The sequence below is a fragment of the Triticum aestivum genome, chromosome 5B, assembly GCF_018294505.1.
Source record: "Triticum aestivum cultivar Chinese Spring chromosome 5B, IWGSC CS RefSeq v2.1, whole genome shotgun sequence".
Lineage (NCBI taxonomy): Eukaryota > Viridiplantae > Streptophyta > Magnoliopsida > Poales > Poaceae > Triticum > Triticum aestivum.
In genome coordinates this window covers 600,026,028-600,045,290 of record NC_057807.1, presented here as the reverse complement: position 1 = coordinate 600,045,290, position 19,263 = coordinate 600,026,028, and the positions used below count along the sequence as shown (strand labels likewise).

The 19,263-nt window shown below is 43.8% G+C and overlaps 1 pseudogene; it reads right to left on the bottom strand.

Annotated features, from left to right (window-relative positions):
* Positions 1 to 3,447: 3,447 nt before the first annotated feature.
* Positions 3,448 to 18,985, bottom strand: LOC123115075 (probable leucine-rich repeat receptor-like protein kinase At1g35710; annotated as a pseudogene).
* Positions 18,986 to 19,263: the final 278 nt, after the last annotated feature.

Sequence of the window (19,263 nt, the reverse complement as noted above, 5' to 3'; positions counted from 1 at the left end):
CCCCATGCCATTCAGCTTATGGGAAAATAATGAATGCCTACCAACCTTTTCTGCTTGCATTAATAATGCTTTTAGGCCATAGCCCTTTATATACACCACTGCATCTTCCTCCAGCAGATTACAACCTTTGCATGTCCATTTTATATCTTATAAGATGTTGATAGAACTTTTCTTAGTGTTGGTAGCACTAGCTTCGAAAATCAAATGGGTGACGGTCACAAATACATATTGAGTAGAGAATGAGAGAAGAAACAACAGAATGTTAGAACCAGTGGGAACAGAAGACATCGGGAGCAGCGTTGGAGACACGGGACAAAGAGTCCGAAGGCAAATATGTATTTGTCGATCTTCACGAGAGTACAATGTTAGGTGGCTAAAACCTTGCCATTTGAAGAAAGCTCGTTGAGGTACCCTGCTACATGGTAATTTGGATTGATCATCAGAGTGGTAATCTGAAAAACAGATAATGGATGTTTATCATATCCTAATTTTTTTTCTTTAATCTAGAAAAAAATAGATTTCAAAATGGAGAGCTGAAACAGATGTTTTAAACTCATGGCTCGCAACATGACTTGTTGAATCTTCATGGATCCAATCACTGTTTGTATGTTTACATATTGGATCTTTTTGGGTTTGTGTGTCTAAGGGTTCCTGAGTCACACTCCCCCAAGTAGGCATTCTGCGGTTGTGGATCTGGAATATTTATCTCATAATTTTTTTAGGGCAATTTATACGTCATAACTACATGATTCATTAGGGCGAGTGGGCGTGTAGGTGATTCAGTCGCGACGAGCGGACGAGCGATCGGATTGCGATAATGAGCCGGCGACCTAGTTGCACTATAGGGTCTATTTGGCGCAAAAGGCGCTAACGTGGAGCTCCCACCAGGGCATGCAACTCACACCTAGCAGCGAACGCTCTTTGAAGTAGGATTGCTCATGTAAAGGTTCTCTCAACCGGGTTTGTGAAAATTTCAGAACCTTCCTGTTGGGTTTTTTCCTCTTCTGGTTTTTTGTCAAGGTTTTTACTGGTATATTTCTTATTTTCCTGTTTTCATTTTCCTTTTTATTTTTGAAATTCATTTACATTTTTAAATTCATGAAAAAAATTCAAGTTCATGAACATTTTTTCAAAGGATAAATATATTAAAATTTATGTTTTTTAAAATTCGTGAACTTTTCTCTTCATGAACCTTTCCAATTCATATTTTGTTTCAAACTTATGAACATTTTTTAGTTCATGAACATTTTTCGAATTTCCGAATTTTTAAAAGTACTGAAGTATTTTCAAATTCACGGACTTATTTAAATCCATGAATATTTATTCGAAGTACAAATATACAATCTATAAAGAACCAGAGAGTCGTTTTGTTTTCTTCTAAACCAGTAGCTGCTAGTTTTTGCTGAAACTGCAGCGAGCGAGCCGGGCCATCGGCCCAGCTGTGCGCGCGCGGAAGGCCCTAACGAGGACCTCCCTTAGATTGATGTAAAAAAAAGATTCTCAAAAAAAAGATTGATGTTAAAAAAAGAAAAAGAAAGAAAAAGGAGCTCCCTTCTAAACATCGCTCCAGCAACCCGTCAAAAAAAAAAACATCGCTCCAGCACGCAGGGCAGGGCATGCTCGCGCCGCATCTCGCCCTTGTGCTCCCGTGCGACTGCTGCCTCCGTTGCGCCGCCCAAGTCGAGGAGCGCCGGGACCGATTCGCGCTCCCTCCCCTCGGCCTCGGCAGTCAGCTGCCGCCTCCGGCCCCTGCCTCCGCTGCGCCGCCAAAGCCGAGGAGCGCCCACTCCGACTCCTCGCTCAGCTACTCTGCGCACCGCTGCTGCTGCTCGCCTCGCCGACTCGTAATTTCCTGGACTGTGAGTGAGACACTAGGTAATTTCTGAACTTGTGCATTTTTTATTTTTTGCGGGAATTCTGAATCTGTGCATTGAAGCTAGATTCAGTTGAAATACAGATGCATATGTATTGAATTGAACTCGAATCGATGCGTTTTGTTACCACTTATCAATTTCATTTCATGCTGTAGAAATAGAAGATGAAGAGGATTTTTTTTGTCGGTGCCCGCAGCGGGAGTGTCTACACTCTATTGCTTCAACTCAGTGGAGTCAGGGAGTGTATTTGCAAGTATTGATGATAATGATATTTGATATCGTTTTCAGTCCTATAGGTCTCGTTGTAGTGGTAAGTTTTCAGATTTGTATCAATGATAATTACTTCACTTGATGCTTATGCCTTTTCTTATGAAATTATACCGTTGATGTCTTGAAGGTGTTGGTTCTTCTTCTACAGTTGATCAGGTCATGGGACACACAGATGAAGCAAACAATTGTTTCGGTACACTTTTGTATCTCCGTTTTTTTATTTGTAGAATTTGTCATGTTTTTATATTTTGTTGGATGTTAAGCATTGAGTTTAAGTTCTAGATTTATTGTGCAATTGGGCCATATTCTGTATGTGTTTTTGCATGCGGTATTTTTTGTACTCCCTCCGTTCCTAAATATTTGTCTTTCTAAAAATTTCAACAAGTGACTACATACGAAGCAAAATGAGTGAATCCACACTCTAAAATATGTCTATATAGATCCGTATGTGGTAGTCCATTGGAAGTCTCTAAAAAGATAAATATTAGAAACGGAGGGAGTAGTAGTTATGAGGTGGTTTTGGGGTAGTTATAGGCGCTGCTGATTCATGTGCTCACAATGTCTAAAGTCGCCTAAGGTTGACTTAAGGTGCCTTACGGACGACCTTATGGCCACATTGGTGACGCCCTTACAGTCGATCTCCTCAACGTGTAAATTAGTCTAAGGTCCACCTTTTGAGAGTTATGGCCGACGTACATTGCAGACGCCCTAATGGGATATAAGCTGGTGTAAAACTGAAAACTAGCACATGCTAAATTGCTAATAATAACAGTAAAAAAATAGTCCATCTTTACGGTAGCAGATCAATGATTACCTGAACAACCAATTCAAATTGCTTACCTGTAGCAATTTGCAGGCTAGATTAAGTCAATCTGAATTCCACTAGAAGAAACGCACCAGGAGGCCTCCATTTGATAATGAGCATTTCCAAGAGCGTGAGTGAGCTCACCGGCCGGCAATGAAGTATGCCATGACGGTGAAGATATAGGAAATAATCAGTTGAATACTTGAATTGGCTCGCAGTTAATCAATAAGAGGATGCAAATGGAATATTTATTTGTTCTTTTGAAGAAATAGCACGATCAGCTATATAAATATTTACAGCTAGCTAGTAGCAAAAAGTTGATCTGCATTGCTGTACAAATATCTAGAAGTAGCAAATAGCCAACCAGTTAGGACTGATCAGCTTAAAGTATTGTACTCCTATTGTACAATCTATGAGGGTAAAGCCAAAATAATCTATGATCGAAATGACTAATTATAGTCTCTGATCAAAAGGTGCAACCGAAGAAACACCAATGTGCTAAGAACATTCAAAACCACAAGCAGGGATGATGATTTCAGTGTGCAGGTAATCAAGATTACTGGCCCCTTCATCTGCAGAGAACACCTTGATTGCATCCTGCATCGTTGGACGGTGTAATGGGTCAGGTTCTATGCACCGAACAGCGATGGCAATCACTTTGAATATTTCATTTGCAATCTCAGCTTTAGGCAATGGGAGCCGGGTGTCCAGCAAATACTTGGGTATTGTACTTTTCTTGTCCATGGATGAGAGGGACGAAAGAAAATCACCCGGATGATGTCCCATGAACAACTCGAGCACAAGCACTCCAAAACTATAGATGTCGCACTTCTCCGTCACCCTTGTTGTGTATGCAAGCTCTGCCAAGCCAATAATGAAGAGTTAATTTTAATAACCTTTTTTTATGTATGTACTGAAAAAAGCGTTGTGAAGGGATAATAAGACTTGTTCCCTGCCACACGAAAGTAAGAAGGCGTGGCTCGAACCCGGGCTGGCTAGTCCACCAACCATGGTACTAACCATTTGCATCCGGGAGAGTTCTCGTATGTAGATTAATTGTAGAGACCAGAGACAAACATAGTATGGTCGATAAAAAGATATATAATATACTAGTTTTTGACTGTATAATTGGTTTCATTTACACAAACCAATAAGTAGTACTCTACTTCCTGACACAGTTATGAAGATCTACGCTAATCATTTCATTATTGATGTGAAAATATATATAACGCTATGCAAGACATCCATCGAAGTGACAAAAATAAACGTACAACACGTTGATTTAACCGACATAGATATATATTATTGTACCTGGTGCAAGATATCCTTTTGTCCCGGCAAGCCTTGTGCAGTTTGACCCATCCACATCTAATATTTTGGCAACACCAAAATCAGAGATGCATGCTCTAAATTCCAGATCAAGCAAAATGTTGTTACTTGTTATATCTCTATGGACTATCGGCGCAAAGCAATCATGACGCATGTAAGACAAAACATGGGCCACATCCTGAACAATATTTAACCTCCTTGTCCAGTCCAACTCTATTGCAGTTTCCTTGGTCCTTAAAGATGCTGCTAAGCTTCCTCTTTCCATGTATTCATACAAAAGAAATCTTTGTTTAGTAGCAGAACAGTAGCCAAATAACTTCACAATATTGCGATGCCGAATATGCATCAAGGCATCTATTTCACGATTAAATAGCTCCTCCTCTTCTATTGTATGAATCTTCTTTACTGCAATATCTCGCATGTTGGTAACTGAGCTCTATATACTGATCCACTACTTCCAATTCCAATGCAGTGAGCGTCACTAAAATTTTCTGTGGCGTCAACAATTTGCCTGTACATATCTCCTCCATGAAAGTTCCAGATGGCGAACAGCTTTGTCTGTTGCAACTCATTTGCGCATTCCACCTTGCGTTTCCTCCTTTTACATTGCAAAGATACTAGTGCCATGATAAACTGAAAAGATACAACAACAGGTATTATAGCTAGTAAAATAGCTCTGGGCTTCTTTTTTCGTCCACCACTTTCAGTAAGGTCACAAGGGGGCAAACCTTTCACTACACCACACAATTGCTTATTCTGCATGAACCATTCGATTGGAGCTTCTTCAAACAACCTACTCTGTGGCACTGACCCTTCCAATTTGTTGAATGACACATCAATGGATAGGAGGCTGAACATGCGCTGAAATGATGGTGGGATGCTACCTTTCAATGCATTGTGTGAAAGATTCAAAATTTCGAGCATGCTCAAACCACCCAGCTGACTCGGAATGACACTAGCAAATGAATTATCACTTAGATCCAATAATTCTTGTAGGTTTACCAGCATTTCTAGTTTGATTGGAATGCTGCCATTGAGGCGATTATGGCTCAAATTCAGGAAGTGAAGCTTGAGACAATGTTCAATTGACCCTTGTATCATCCCACTTAGGTTGTTTGATGATAAATCCAAGTACTCCAAATTATTTAGCGATCCAATATCTTTAGGTATACTTCCTTCGAGCAGGTTATTACTGAGGCTCAAGTTGAACAGCACCGTTAAATTGCCAATCCCCAGTGGAATCTGCCCTTCAAGTTTATTTGCTGAAACATCAAGTATCCCCAACTGAGATAACTGCCCTATGCTTGGTGGTATGACTCCAGTAATGTTGTTGTTTGAAGCACGTAGCATCGTAAGTTTGTAACACTCACCCCAGCGATGAGATAATTGACCAAATAGTTTGTTTGAACTGATATCAACATAGACAAGATTAGGGTGAAGCCCCATCTTGGAGATATCTCCTTGAAGCTGATTTCCTTCAAGACAAAGTTTGACTAGGCTTTTGCAACTTAGCAAGCTTGTTGGCAAGGGTCCAACCAAGTTGTTGCCATTAGCGGTGAGAAACTGTAGTCGGCCTCCCACGCAAAGATCCGATGGCAATGCACCAGATAGATTGTTCAAAGAGACTCCAAACATTTCCAGATTCATCAACTCACCAATTTCTTGAGGATTGTGTCCAGAAAATTGGTTGAAATTAAGGTTTAAGAAGGCGAGCTTAGTCAAATTGCCTAAACTGTTTGGGATAGGACCTGTTAGGTTGTTCAAACTGAGCTGAAAGTCCTCTAAATTCACCATATAACCTAGTTCCCAAGGAATTTTTCCAGAAAGTTGGTTCTGGCCAAGGTACAAGATCTTGAGTTTGGTCAAATTACACAAATTTCTTGGAAAGTAACCTGTTAGTGTGTTGTAGCTAAGCCGCAAGTCCTCTATGTGCACCAAATATCCCAAAACCAGTGGAATGTGTCTAGAAAGTTGGTTACGGTGAAGGTGCAAGGTAGTAAGTTTGGTCAAATTCCATAAATTGCTTGGAAAGGAACCAGATAGTGTGTTGTTGTTGAGCCTCAAGTCCTCTAAAATCACTAAATAACCTAGTTCTCGAGGAATGTGTCCAGAAAGTTGGTTATGGTAAAGGTACAATGTAGTGAGTTTGGTCAGGTTACCTATATTGCTTGGGATTGAACCTGAAAAGTTGTTTTGGCTTATGTCTAAGTGTTGTAGGTTGAAAAATTTCACTATATCTTTGGGAATGGGACCACTTAAGTTGTTACGGGATAATGATAGCATATTTATGTTTTCTAAGTTTACTTTTGCAGTAGGCTGAGATGAAAAATTATTCATAGGATTTTGTATGGATGAGTTAACTGGACTGAAGGAAACTGGTCCGGAAAGGTCATTGCGGGACAAATCTAATTTAAGCAAATGCTTAAGATGACCTATTTCACAAGGAATAGGACCAACTAAGTAATTGTTTGACAAGTTCAGGCTCACAAGATTACCCATCTCGCCTATTTGCCTTGGTATTTCACCGGAGACTTGGTTGTCATGGAGCATTAGGAGACGCAGTTTCGTGAGATTTGCTAAAACAGGTGGTATTGAACCTCTTATCTGATTGTAATAGAGGCAAAGGTGTCCCGTCTTTCGATGAGATGATGGATTTCGCTTTGGTGGAAGTCGACTTTGATGATCCGACTACGAACGTGCGAGGACGTTGCGCCTTAGCAATCGCTAAACCAACTCCGAGAGGTTATTGACCACGCTGGAGCACGATCAACCTGACCACGAGGGTCTGTTTCCTGCGAGCAAACGAAGAACAAGCAAGAAACTGAGATTGCAAATCTGGATATTGCGAATATAAGATGAAAGCTTTATTGATCAAGGTGGGGTTCTGTGACGCCTTTGTCTGGTCGTTGAACACAAACGAAGTATGCGAAGTTGCAGCTATGGCGAACTTTTAATCTAAACAAAACCCCAAAGTCTAAACGGTGCCCTAAGGGCTGTATATATGGAGGAAGAGGGGGGAATTTCGTGGCCCTTGGTGGAGAGGTCTGAAATCAACCCTATCTCTTGTTTCCCCACACATACGGACTCTAAAAATAGCCTATACTTATGTATTTCGAAATTACAAGGGCCTGGCCCAATAATAAGGTGACGCAGCACCTAGAATAGCCTCGGGACAAAATTTATGGAGTGGCATCTTGTATATTTCGTCCAAGGCTTCATGCACCCATTATGGTGGCTTCAAAGTCCTGAAATCATCACTTGTAACTCCGTTCTTGTTCCCCTTGCGCATGGCATCATCTCCATGCTTGTTCTTGCTCCAATGTTCATCCTTCTCCAAGCTAGGCCCTTCAATTGTAAGCAAAACAAATGTATCCAATTTAGGCAGCATCATATTCTCATGAACATTAGAATCATTACCAAGAAACGAAAGTACCTGATAATTTAATTGGCGTGCGCGAGCTCTAGTAATTGGTCCCGTATATGTAGCAGTAGGGGCTGTGGGTGTAACAATGGTATTGGTGTCCTCATCATCCTCCCCTTCTTGAAATAAAGTCGTCCTCGACGGAAGCTCATCTTCCTCACCCAAATAAGGCTTCAAATCTGCAATGTTAAAAGTGGGACTAACCCCAAAATCTGCAGGCAGCTCAAGTTTATATGCATTATCATTTATTTTCTCTAACACCTTAAAGGGACCATCAGCACGTGGCATGAGCTTTGATTTGCGCAAATCAGGAAATCTATCCTTACGCAAATGTAACCAAACAAGATCTCCAGGTGCAAACACAACATGTTTTCTACCCTTATCTCCAGCAAGTTTATATTTGGCATTCATACGCTCAATGTTTTCCTTAGTTAACTCATGCATTTTCAAAATCAATTCAGCACGTTGTTTAGCATCAAAATTAACCTTCTCCGAAGATGGAAGAGGCAACAAATCAATAGGTGCACGAGGTAGGAAACCATACACAACTTCAAAAGGGCACATCTTAGTAGTAGAATGCAATGAACGATTATAAGCAAATTCAATATGAGGCAAGCATTCCTCCCACATTTTCTTATTACTCTTCAAAACAGCCCTAAGCATAGTAGACAATGTTCTATTGACTACTTCAGTTTGTTCATCAATTTGGGGGTGACAAGTAGTACTAAAAAGCAGTTTAGTCCCCAACTTAGCCCATAAACATCTCCAAAAGTGGCTAAGAAATTTAGTATCACGATATGAAACAATAGTATTTGGCACACCATGCAAGCGAATAATTTCACGAAAGAATAAATCAGCAACATTAACAGCATCATCGCTTTTATGACATGGTATAAAGTATGCCATTTTCGAGAATCTATCCACGACAACAAATATGCTATCCCTCCCCTTCTTTGTTCGAGGTGAACCTAAAACAAAGTCCATAGATATATCCTCCCAAGGAACACTAGATACAGGCAAAGGCATATATAAACCATGAGGATTGAGTCGTGACTTAGCTTTTTGACATGTAGTGCAGCGAGCAATAAAACGCTCAACATCCTGTCTCATCTTTGGCCAAAAGAAATGTGTAGCAAGTACGTCCTCCGTCTTCTTCACGCCAAAGTGTCCCATTAATCCTCCTCCATGCGCCTCCTACAACAACAAAAGACGAACGGAGCTAGCTGGAACGCATAGCTTGTTAGCACGAAACACAAATCCATCGTTAACGACAAACTTGTTCCACATTCTTCCTTCTTTACAATTCTGCATTACATCTGTAAAATCAGCATCATGCACATATTGATCTTTGATGCTCTCCAAACCAAATATTTTGAAGTCAAGTTGTGAAAGCATAGTATAGCGACGAGACAATGCATCAGTAATAACATTTTCTTTTCCCCTCTTGTGTTTAATGACATAAGGAAAAGTCTCAATGAATTCAACCCATTTAGCATGTCTACGATTCAGTTTAGCTTGACTTTTAATATGTTTCAAAGATTCATGATCAGAATGTATAACAAATTCTTTGGTCCATAAATAATGTTGCCATGTTTCTAAAGTCCGAACAAGAGCATATAATTCTTTATCATAAGTAGAATAATTCAGACTAGGCCCACTCAATTTTTCAGAAAAGTATGTAACAGGTTTGCCATCTTGTAATAACACACCTCCTAATCCAATTCCATTAGCATCACATTCAAGCTCAAAAGTCTTATTAAAATCAGGAAGTTGGAGTAAAGGAGCATGTGTCAACTTATCTTTCAATACCGTGAAGGCTTCTTCCTGTGCGGTACCCCAAACAAAAGGCACATCCCTCTTTGTAAGCTCATTGAGAGGTGCAGCAATGGTGCTGAAATCTCTCACAAAACGCCTATAGAATCCAGCGAGGCCAAGAAAACTCCTAACTTGTGTGACCGTTTTGGGCTGCGGCCAACTCTCAATAGCTTCAATCTTGGCTTTATTAACTTCAATTCCCTGTGAAATAACAACATAGCCAAGAAAAGACACTCGGTCGGTGCAAAAGGTGCACTTCCCAAGGTTACCAAATAAACGTGCATCACGTAGAGCAATAAAAACATCACGTAAATGTTCCAAATGTTCCTCCAAAGTTCTGCTATAAATCAATATGTCATCAAAGTAAACTACCACAAATCGTCCAATGAAAGCACATAAAACTTCGTTCATTAATCTCATGAAAGTACTAGGTGCATTAGTTAACCCAAAAGGCATGACTAACCACTCATATAATCCAAACTTAGTTTTAAATGCTGTTTTCCATTCATCTCCCAATTTCATACGAATTTGATGGTATCCACTACGCAAATCAACTTTGGAGAATATTGTAGAGCCACTCAATTCATCAAGCATATCATCTAGCCTAGGAATAGGATGACGATAACGAATAGTAATATTATTAATGCCTCTACAATCAACACACATACGTGATGTACCATCCTTTTTCGGCACTAGAATAATAGGAACATCACAAGGACTAAGGGATTCGCGTATATAACCTTTGTCGAGAAGCTCTTGTACTTGACGCATAATCTCCTTCGTCTCCTCTGGATTGGTACGGTATGATGCACGGTTTGGCAGTGAAGCACCGGGAATTAAGTCAATATGATGCTCAATCCCTCGAATAGGCGGTAATCCTGGTGGCACGTCTTGTGGAAAGACGTCAGCGAACTCCTGCAAAATGTTAGTGACAGCAGGAGGCAAAGAGGAAGGCACGTCCTCGAATGAAAATAATGCCTCTTTGCACACAAAAGCATAGCAAACAGATTTGCTGAAATCTAGCTCATCAATATCAGATTTTATGGCAAATAAACATGCACTTTTCAATTTAATTTCAGAAGCAACACTAGATGGTTTATTATTAGGCTTCATTTGTTGCTCAAATTCTTTTGCCACAATCTGATTTTCACTCTTATTCTTCTCCTGTTTTGCTTTATTAGCTCTATTAATATCATCTTTCAAAATGGAATCAGGAGTTATAGGAAGCAAAGTAATATGTTTATCCTTATGAACAAGAGTATAGTGATTGTTTCTACCATGGTGTACAAATTTTTTATCAAATTGCCATGGTCTACCAAGTAATAAGGAACATGCTTGCATAGGTACGACATCACAATCAACATAATCAGCATATGTAGAGATACTAAAATGCACACGAACAGTACGTGTTACCTTAACCTTGCCGCTGTTGTTGAACCATTGGATGTAGTAAGGATGTGGATGTGGTCTTGTGGTGAGAGAAAGCTTCTCCACCATCTCCATGCTAGCCAAGTTGTTGCAGCTCCCTCCGTCTTTGATGACGCGCACAGAACATTCCTTCACAACTTCCTTGGTATGGAACAAATTGTGCCTCTGATTTTGCTCAGCTTGTGTGACCTGCACACTCAAAACACGTTGAGCAGCTAAACATTCATACCTGTCAGCGTCTTCAGGAGCCATGTATTGTGTCTCATGATCAGAATCATCTCCACCATGTTCTTCACGTGTAATAAGAGCCAAAGTCTCCTCATCATAGTCACTAGCGGACTCATACTCACCATCCTCGATAGCAATCATCACACGCTGAGATTTGCATTCTCTCGCATAATGACCTCCTCCCTTACAACGACGACAAATAATATCACTTGTGTGCCCTGTTGATGCTATGGAAGAAGAAGAACGCTGTGCAGGCCCCGCAGGTGCGCTCTTGGCAGATAATGGTGGTTGTGCCTGTTTTCTTGTATCACGGCTGGAGGTGGCACCTGATGGAGGTGTTGGTGCAGTTTAAGTAGAAGATGCACGCGGTGTCCATGATGATGGTTGGCCTGCAGAAAAGTTAGTTCGCCCCGATGCTTGTCGATGCTGCACTTCACGTTCAGCTTTACAAGCAAGATGGAATAAACGAGTGATATTAGTATACTCCTTATAGTCTAGAATGGTCTGAATCTCTCTATTTAATCCACCCAGAAAACATGCAAGCATAGCTTCATTCTCCTCAACAATAGCACATCTAATCATGCCAGTTTGTAATTCCTGATAATATTCTTCGACAGAATTTTTTCCTTGTCTTAAACGCTGCAATTTTTGAAGCAATTCATGTTGATAATATGGTGGAACCCAACGCATACGCATAGCAGTTTTCAAAGCAGCCCAAGTAGTTGGAATAGGATATAATCTACAATGTTCAGACCACCATACACATGCAAAACTAGTGAAAGCACAAACAGCAGCAACAACTCGTCTCTCCTCAGGATATTGTAAACATGTAAATCATTGTTCAGTTTCTAATTCCCAAGTAAGATATATATCAGGAACATATCTACCCTCAAATGGTGGAATATTCAATTTCAGTTTAGGAATATGGACATCATCTCGTATCTGAGGTGGTGGTGCAGGCCTACCATTACGAATATATACCTGAGGTCGACCTGCTGGTGGTGGTGCTGGTGGGTGCACGTAGTTCGGATTTTGATCAACCTCATCCTCATAATCGCCCGCTGTCGGTGTCAAAACCGGCGGATCTCGGGTAGGGGGTCCCGAACTGTGCGTCTAGGCGGATGGTAACAGGAGACAAGGGACACGATGTTTTACCCAGGTTCGGACCCTCTTGATGGAGGTAAAACCCTACGTCCTGCTTGATTGATATTGATATTGTAGATGTTTACAAGAGTGGATCTACCACGAGATCAAGGAGGCTAAACCCTAGAAGCTAGCCTATGGTATATGATTGTAATGGTTGTTGTTGTCCTACGGACTAGAGCCATCCGGTTTATATAGACACCGGAGAGGGCTAGGGTTACATAGAGTCGGTTACAATGGTAGGAGATCTACATATCCGTATCGCCAAGCTTGCCTTCCACGCCAAGGAAAGTCCCATCCGGACACGGGACGAAGTCTTCAATCTTGTATCTTCATAGTCTTGGAGTCTGGTTGATGATTATAGTCCGGCCGACGATAGTTCGGCCGATGATGGTAGTCCGGCTATCCGGACACCCCCTAATCCGGGACTCCCTCAGTAGCCCCCGAACCAGGCTTCAATGATGATAAGTCCAGCATGTGTGTAGTCTTCGGTGTTGCAAGGCGGGTTCTCCTTCAAGTTCTACGTACTTGCCGAACAGTGTCCGGCTTCCTCATCAATGTTGCGTGTCTTGGATTTCACGCCCAATAATGGCCTTCTTCCACGCGTCGCGCGAATGTGAAAAGCCAGGGTGTGTTTTATGTTTTACCCCCTAGTTGTGCGAATAATCTGCCTATAAGGGAGGCAAGAATCCAGATCCAAATCACCATCTTCCTCCCGCAAATACTCATCGGAGCGCTTTCGACCAAGAATCCATTCCATCATGGACCGTCAATGCGGCTCCTCTTCTCGCGCTCCCAGCCCTTCGCCAGGAGATTGGAGGAGATGCTCTGTTCCGCACAACGAGCTGGTGAAGCTCCAAGCGGGGGGATATCTCCCTCCGGCCTTCATGGTTCCGGTTCGAGCCGGGCTGGCCACCTACAAAGGTGGGAAGCAAGCGGAGGTTACCCCAAATCCCAACAAAGGGGAGCGGGTATGCTTCGCCCCTATCTGATAAGGGGGCTCGGATTTCCTGTACATCCATTCCTCCGCGGGCTCCTGGAGTTCTACGGACTCCAGCTTCATCACCTCACGCCCGCCTCAATCCTGCATATTGCGGGTTACGTAGCTCTTTGCGAGCTATTCCTGGGCGTCGAGCCCCACTTCGCGCTGTGGAAGAGGTTGTTCTGCCTTGTACCCCGTTCTTACGAGGGGTCCATATATCAAGTGGGCGGCGCCGAAATATGGCGCATTGCCGAGACCGGATATCCATCTGGAACCCCTAAGAAGGCGTCCGAAGACTGGCCTTCGGAATGGTTTTATATAGAAGACGCTCCGCTGTCGGACCCTGTTCGGATCGGCCTCCCGGAGTTCAGCAATGCTCCTCTGAAGAAACGCCTTAGTTGGCGTCCGCGGAGCCCCCAACTGGAGGAAGACAAGAGCGTCCATTATTTGATGGGCGAATAAGGTTACTGGCCCATGCCGGGTTGACCATGATTGGAGTCATGGCGACATGCATTATGCGGGGGGTGCAGCCACTACAATACAGGGGCCACCCCATGTGGGATTTCAACGGGGAGGACGATGCCACCCGTCATGGCCGCAAAGGGCCGGATTCGGTCGAAGATCTGGTGACGATCCTGTCCAGCCTGTATAAGGGGGAGAAGGAGGATTTCCTTCGGACGAACCCATTAAATGGGTTCTCCATGAATAATCCCCGGCCTTGGGTAAGCGAACACTCTGCGTGCCCGACCCATGCTTTTTTGAAACTTAAGTTTCTTATATTGTGTTCTTCTTTCGACGCAGGAGCTACGCCGGATCGTGGAGGACATGCTAATTCCAGCTCCGCAACCCGAGGATCCAGAGAGATCCCGGGATCCGGCCTCCGAAGAGGATCCGGACATAATGGTGGAGCTAATCGACGGGGTGTTCCACCAGCTCAGCATGGACAATGCTTTAGTCGCCATCACGGCCGACTATCCCGGACTATATCCGGCTTCCCAGGTGATTGCGACCGAAGTCCTGACACCGTCATTCCTTCCTTGCTTATTTCTGACCACCGTATACGATGGCGCTGTGCAGGAGGCGCCCTTAGGGCGAGAAGCCGAGCCCGCGGTGGCTGGCCAACAAAGGCCAGTTCGGACCAGTAGGCGGAAGAGGAGCGTGGCGCGGACTGAAACGTCGCCGCAAAGGTGTAGCTCACAATTCATTATTTAGAGCAACGTTCCTAGGAAGCGTTTGAGTGCTCATGACTTTTGTAGAGAAAAAAGCGTCCGCCGGACTGCGGGCGCGGAGGTTGCCAATCCAACCTCTACCAGCCAGGCTCCAGCACCTGGTCTGGAGGGGGAGGTGAGCGCAAGGCGCGAGCCGGACGTTCCTCCGACGGAGGATGCCGACAGACTGTCCGCCACCAAGTCTGAGGTGGAGAGTGCCCTGAATCACAGGTGCCGCCGGACAGTATTTCGTGACGCGTGCTTCTCCCCCGAGGCGTTGAATGCCTTTAACGCGGGGGACGCGCACCTTCGTGCTGCTCAAGATGGTTTTACCAGAGCCACGGAGCAGTATGTAAAAGACATACGGGTAAGAGAATTTAATAGTTGTATATGCCGGTAGCCCTCGAGACTTAAAGTAGTTATATTAACTGATTTAAGGATCATATGAAACGTAGGATCTTACCGAGAAGAATACCCAACTGTCTCAGGAGCTGCAAGAGTGCAAGGCCCAACTTGAGGCCGCACTCTCTAGCGCAGGAGGAAACACATGGACCTCTCCTGGTAATGCATTATTTTAGAAAGATAAGTAGCGTTTGGCCTTTGCGCAAGTCTAAAAAAATGACGTTGCAGGTGCTGCCGGACAAGATCCGGACAGGCAAGAACTTCTGCGCCAACTAAAGGCCGGCGAGAGGGTGCTGCATAAGGTGCAGCATGAAAGGAACAAGCTCCAGGATGCCCATGCCCAGCTTGGAGAAGAGTTGAAAGGCGTTCGGGCTGAGCTGTCGGGCTCCGTTAAGGAGAATCAGCGGCTTCGTCGTGGCATCTATAGTAAGTGCTTGCGCGAACTCCTTTGAAAAGAAGAGTTCGGCGAGGAAGTCAATTTGACAGAATATGTCTGCAGGTATGCTCACAGGGCCCTGCGGAGGAGATGCCCGTATCAACGGGTGATCAACTTCCCGAATTGTTGCAACTGATCGAACGAGTTCGGCAGGCAATGAGCGGCGTCATCCAGGCTTTATGGCCAGCCTTCTCCTTACCCGAGGGTCTTGGGGAGCTTGCGGAGAAGCTTCAGGGAGTGCGGCAGCGCTTCCATTTATGGAAGATTTCGGCCTGCCGCCAAGGTGCCAGGGAGGCCTGGGCCATGGTAAAGACGCGGTACAAGAAGGCGGATCCCAACCACATGGCCGAAGTCGGACTTGTGGGGCCCGATGGGAAGGAGATCCCTATGAGTTTAGTATACGGCCAAGTAGAGCTGGCCGCTAAATTTTCCCAACATGACTGTAAATTAGACAACCTGTTAGACAGGATTGAGGAAGAATACAATCAGTCGATTTGACAATGTATTATAAAATGACATATAAAATGCCTTCTAGCCGGATTGTAGATCATTTGTCTTTGCCGACCTTTTCGCTTCGACCTCGGGACCCTAGAGTCCGGAGTGTGTCCGAATACCTTCTCGGTTATGAAACAACCGGGGTATAATGAGTGCGGATAGCACATCAATTGCGCGCGAACGTTGCGCAAGTAGGCCCTTTAGCGTTTTTATTGAATAGGGTTGAGAAGAAAAAGATAAACAAAAGAAGCACCTCCTGGGTACCAGCAGCAGCTGTAGCACGAGCCAAAGAAGTATCAACAACAGGAACAACAGCACCAGAAGTTTGGCCATCCTCAATAGGAACACGCTTCGCTCGTCCATACTGATTCGGAAGGAGGCGTTGTTGTTGTTGTTGTAGAGGTGCGATAGGTGCAGCCGACGGTGGTGGTGGAAAACGCGCGAGCAATTCATTAAACTTGCTATCAAGCTTTGTTTCGAACGTCTTCTCAATGCCATCTATCTTCTCCATGGCCTCGTCAAATCTGTTTAGCACATCTTGCACCTGTCCACTCATCATTTCCTGAAATTTATCATGTAGCTGTTTGTTCGTCAGGTTCTCCCAATCAGTCTCATCGGCTTGTGATCCTACCATGGTTAGCAGCAAATAGAAACACACAAGAATATGATCCTACAAACTACTAAGAAGTGGTGGTGGTGTATCACAAACCCATCAAGCAAATATCAAATTCTTACCAGTTCTTACCCAGCAGCAGGTGGTGATCAGCAACCGTTGTAGTCAAAACTCTCAAAGCTTGGATAGAGTGATTACCAGGGAGAGTCAAACGCACGACGTAGATGTATGTGGAGCTGGGAAGGCTTATAATATGGTAGCAAAAAAAGGATCAGCAATAATCAATTCAGAGATGCAAAGTTGAATAAACGCTCAATGACGGTACTGTGCTGGTCCTAGGCTAGATTGTACTAGAGACGCGAGCCTAGAACACTAACAAAATCACGGCGCTGCACGTAAACAAGGGAAAAGCACACTCTGGTTTTTTTTCGCTCTTTTTTTTGCGCTGCTTTTTTTTGCGCTGCTTTTTTTTGTGAAAAATCACTATAATGGCGAGTGTCTCAAAACTCTTCCCAGGTCAAACTAACAGGATGGACACGACATTTTTTTGACCAATTTTTTTTCGACTGCCCGGACCCAAAAACTGGAAACGGGTCAAAAAAAACTTTCTATAAGGGCGACTGTCTCAATACGCTTAGAAACACCTAAAAATAGGATAGCCAGAAATTTTTTTGACAAGTGCGTTTTCGGAAAATTTTGGGCCTAAACGGAGGATGGTTTCCGGACTCTTTTTTTTCCGAAACCTACTCCGGCAAGGAAACACGAATTGGAATCTAGATGGATCTCGAAAACAAACCTAATATGACAAGAACTCGGATTTGTGGTGGATATATGGTGGTAGATGGCAGCGGTGGTGGTATATGACAACGGTGGTGGTATATGGATACGGATTCGAAGCGGTGGCGGATAAGCGGTGGTGGTAGATGGCAGGGGCGATGATGATGGTGCGGCGGCGGCGTGACAATGACCAGAACTCGAAACTCTAAAAGACTAGACTCTAAGACCAGCAACTAGACACGACGATGCAACCGCAAATTCAACAAAGCAAAACCCTAAAAAGATTATGCAAAGGCTCAGATTGGTTCGGATATGATGAATTAACCCTAATTTTTTTGGCTTTTTTCGTGGACTGTAGGTATGAAGAACAGACTCGATCTAAACTACGAAAAACTGTAAAATCTCACCGAGCAACCTGGAAATCTGATACCACTTGATAGAGGCAAAGGTGTCCCGTCTTTCGATGAGATGATGGATTTCTCTTTGGTGGAAGTCGACTTTGACGATCCGACTATGAACGTGCGAGGACGTCGCGCCTTAGCAATCGCTAAACCAACTCCGAGAGGTTATTGACCACGCCGGAGCACGATCAACCTGACCACAAGGGTCTGTTTCCTGCGAGCAAACGAAGAATAAGCAAGAAACTGAGATTGCAAATCTGGATATTGCGAATATAAGATGAAAGCTTTATTGATCAAGGTGGGGTTCTGTGACGCCTTTGTCTGGTCGTTGAACACAAACGAAGTACGCGAAGTTGCAGCTATGGTGAACTTTTAATCTAAACAAAACCCCAAAGTCTAAACGGTGCCCTAAGGGCTGTATATATGGAGGAAGAGGGGGGAATTTCGTGGCCCTTGGTGGAGGGGTCCGAAATCAACCCTATCTCTTGTTTCCCCACACATACGGACTCTAAAAATAGCCTATACTTATGTATTTCGAAATTACAAAGGCCTGGCCCAATAATAAGGTGACGCAGCACCTAGAATAGCCTCGGGACGAAATTTATGAAGTGGCATCTTGTATATTTCGTCCAAGGCTTCATGCACCCATTATGGTGGCTTCAAAGTCCTGAAATCATCACTTGTAACTCCGTTCTTGTTCCCCTTGCGCATGGCATCATCTCCATGCTTGTTCTTGCTCCAATGTTCATCCTTCTCCAAGCTAGGCCCTTCATTTGTAAGCAAAACAAATGTATCCAATTTAGGCAGCATCATATTCTCATGAACATTAGAATCATTACCAAGAAATTAAAGTACCTGATAATTTAATTGGCGTGCGCGAGCTCTAGTAATTGGTCCCGTATATGTAGCAGTAGGGGCTGTGGGTGTAACAATGGTATTGATGTCCTCATCAGATTGTCATGCAGGAGGAGAGCATGGAGTTCTTTGAGGAGCTTAATATTCACAGGGATGCTCCCGGCAAGCTCGTTGTGCGAGAGGTCAAGGGACACCAAGGTCCTCAAAGCCGAGAAGTCAAGAGACTCAAGTGTCCCTCTCAGCCGCATCCTCGGCAGGGAGATGGCGGCGATCACCGGCCGGCCTCCACCACACCGGATGCCTTGCCAACGACAAGGTGCTGAGATGTTTCTCCAGGATCGCAGGGCGTCTTGGCTTTGCTGACTGAGGCTGGCTTTCCAGGCAAGAAGTGCCCCTGCTTGTTGTTCAAGTGGTGGCAGCGCTCTAGCGGCTGAGACGAGTGCGGTGGTGCACATCATCAGTATGGTGAGAGAGTCAAGTATTTTGGAAGCCAAGGGCGCCATGGCGAGGATAGGAATTGATTATGCTTCTGCGTCTGTTGGAGGGTTCACCTTAAATCATTGCACCAAATATTGCCGCTGCCTCGTTCCCTGCAGGTAGTCTAATGGTTTGTATAACTGATTAACCACCCCTCCCTTTCTGTCCCTCTCGTTCCTTTATTAATCTTCATGATAGATTTGACCCGCTCTCTGATATATTTTTCTTTTCTTTTTTTGACATAGATTATGACGCCTGTTCTTTCAAAGTCAAAGTTACAGAACCCAAACATGTACGCACCCAG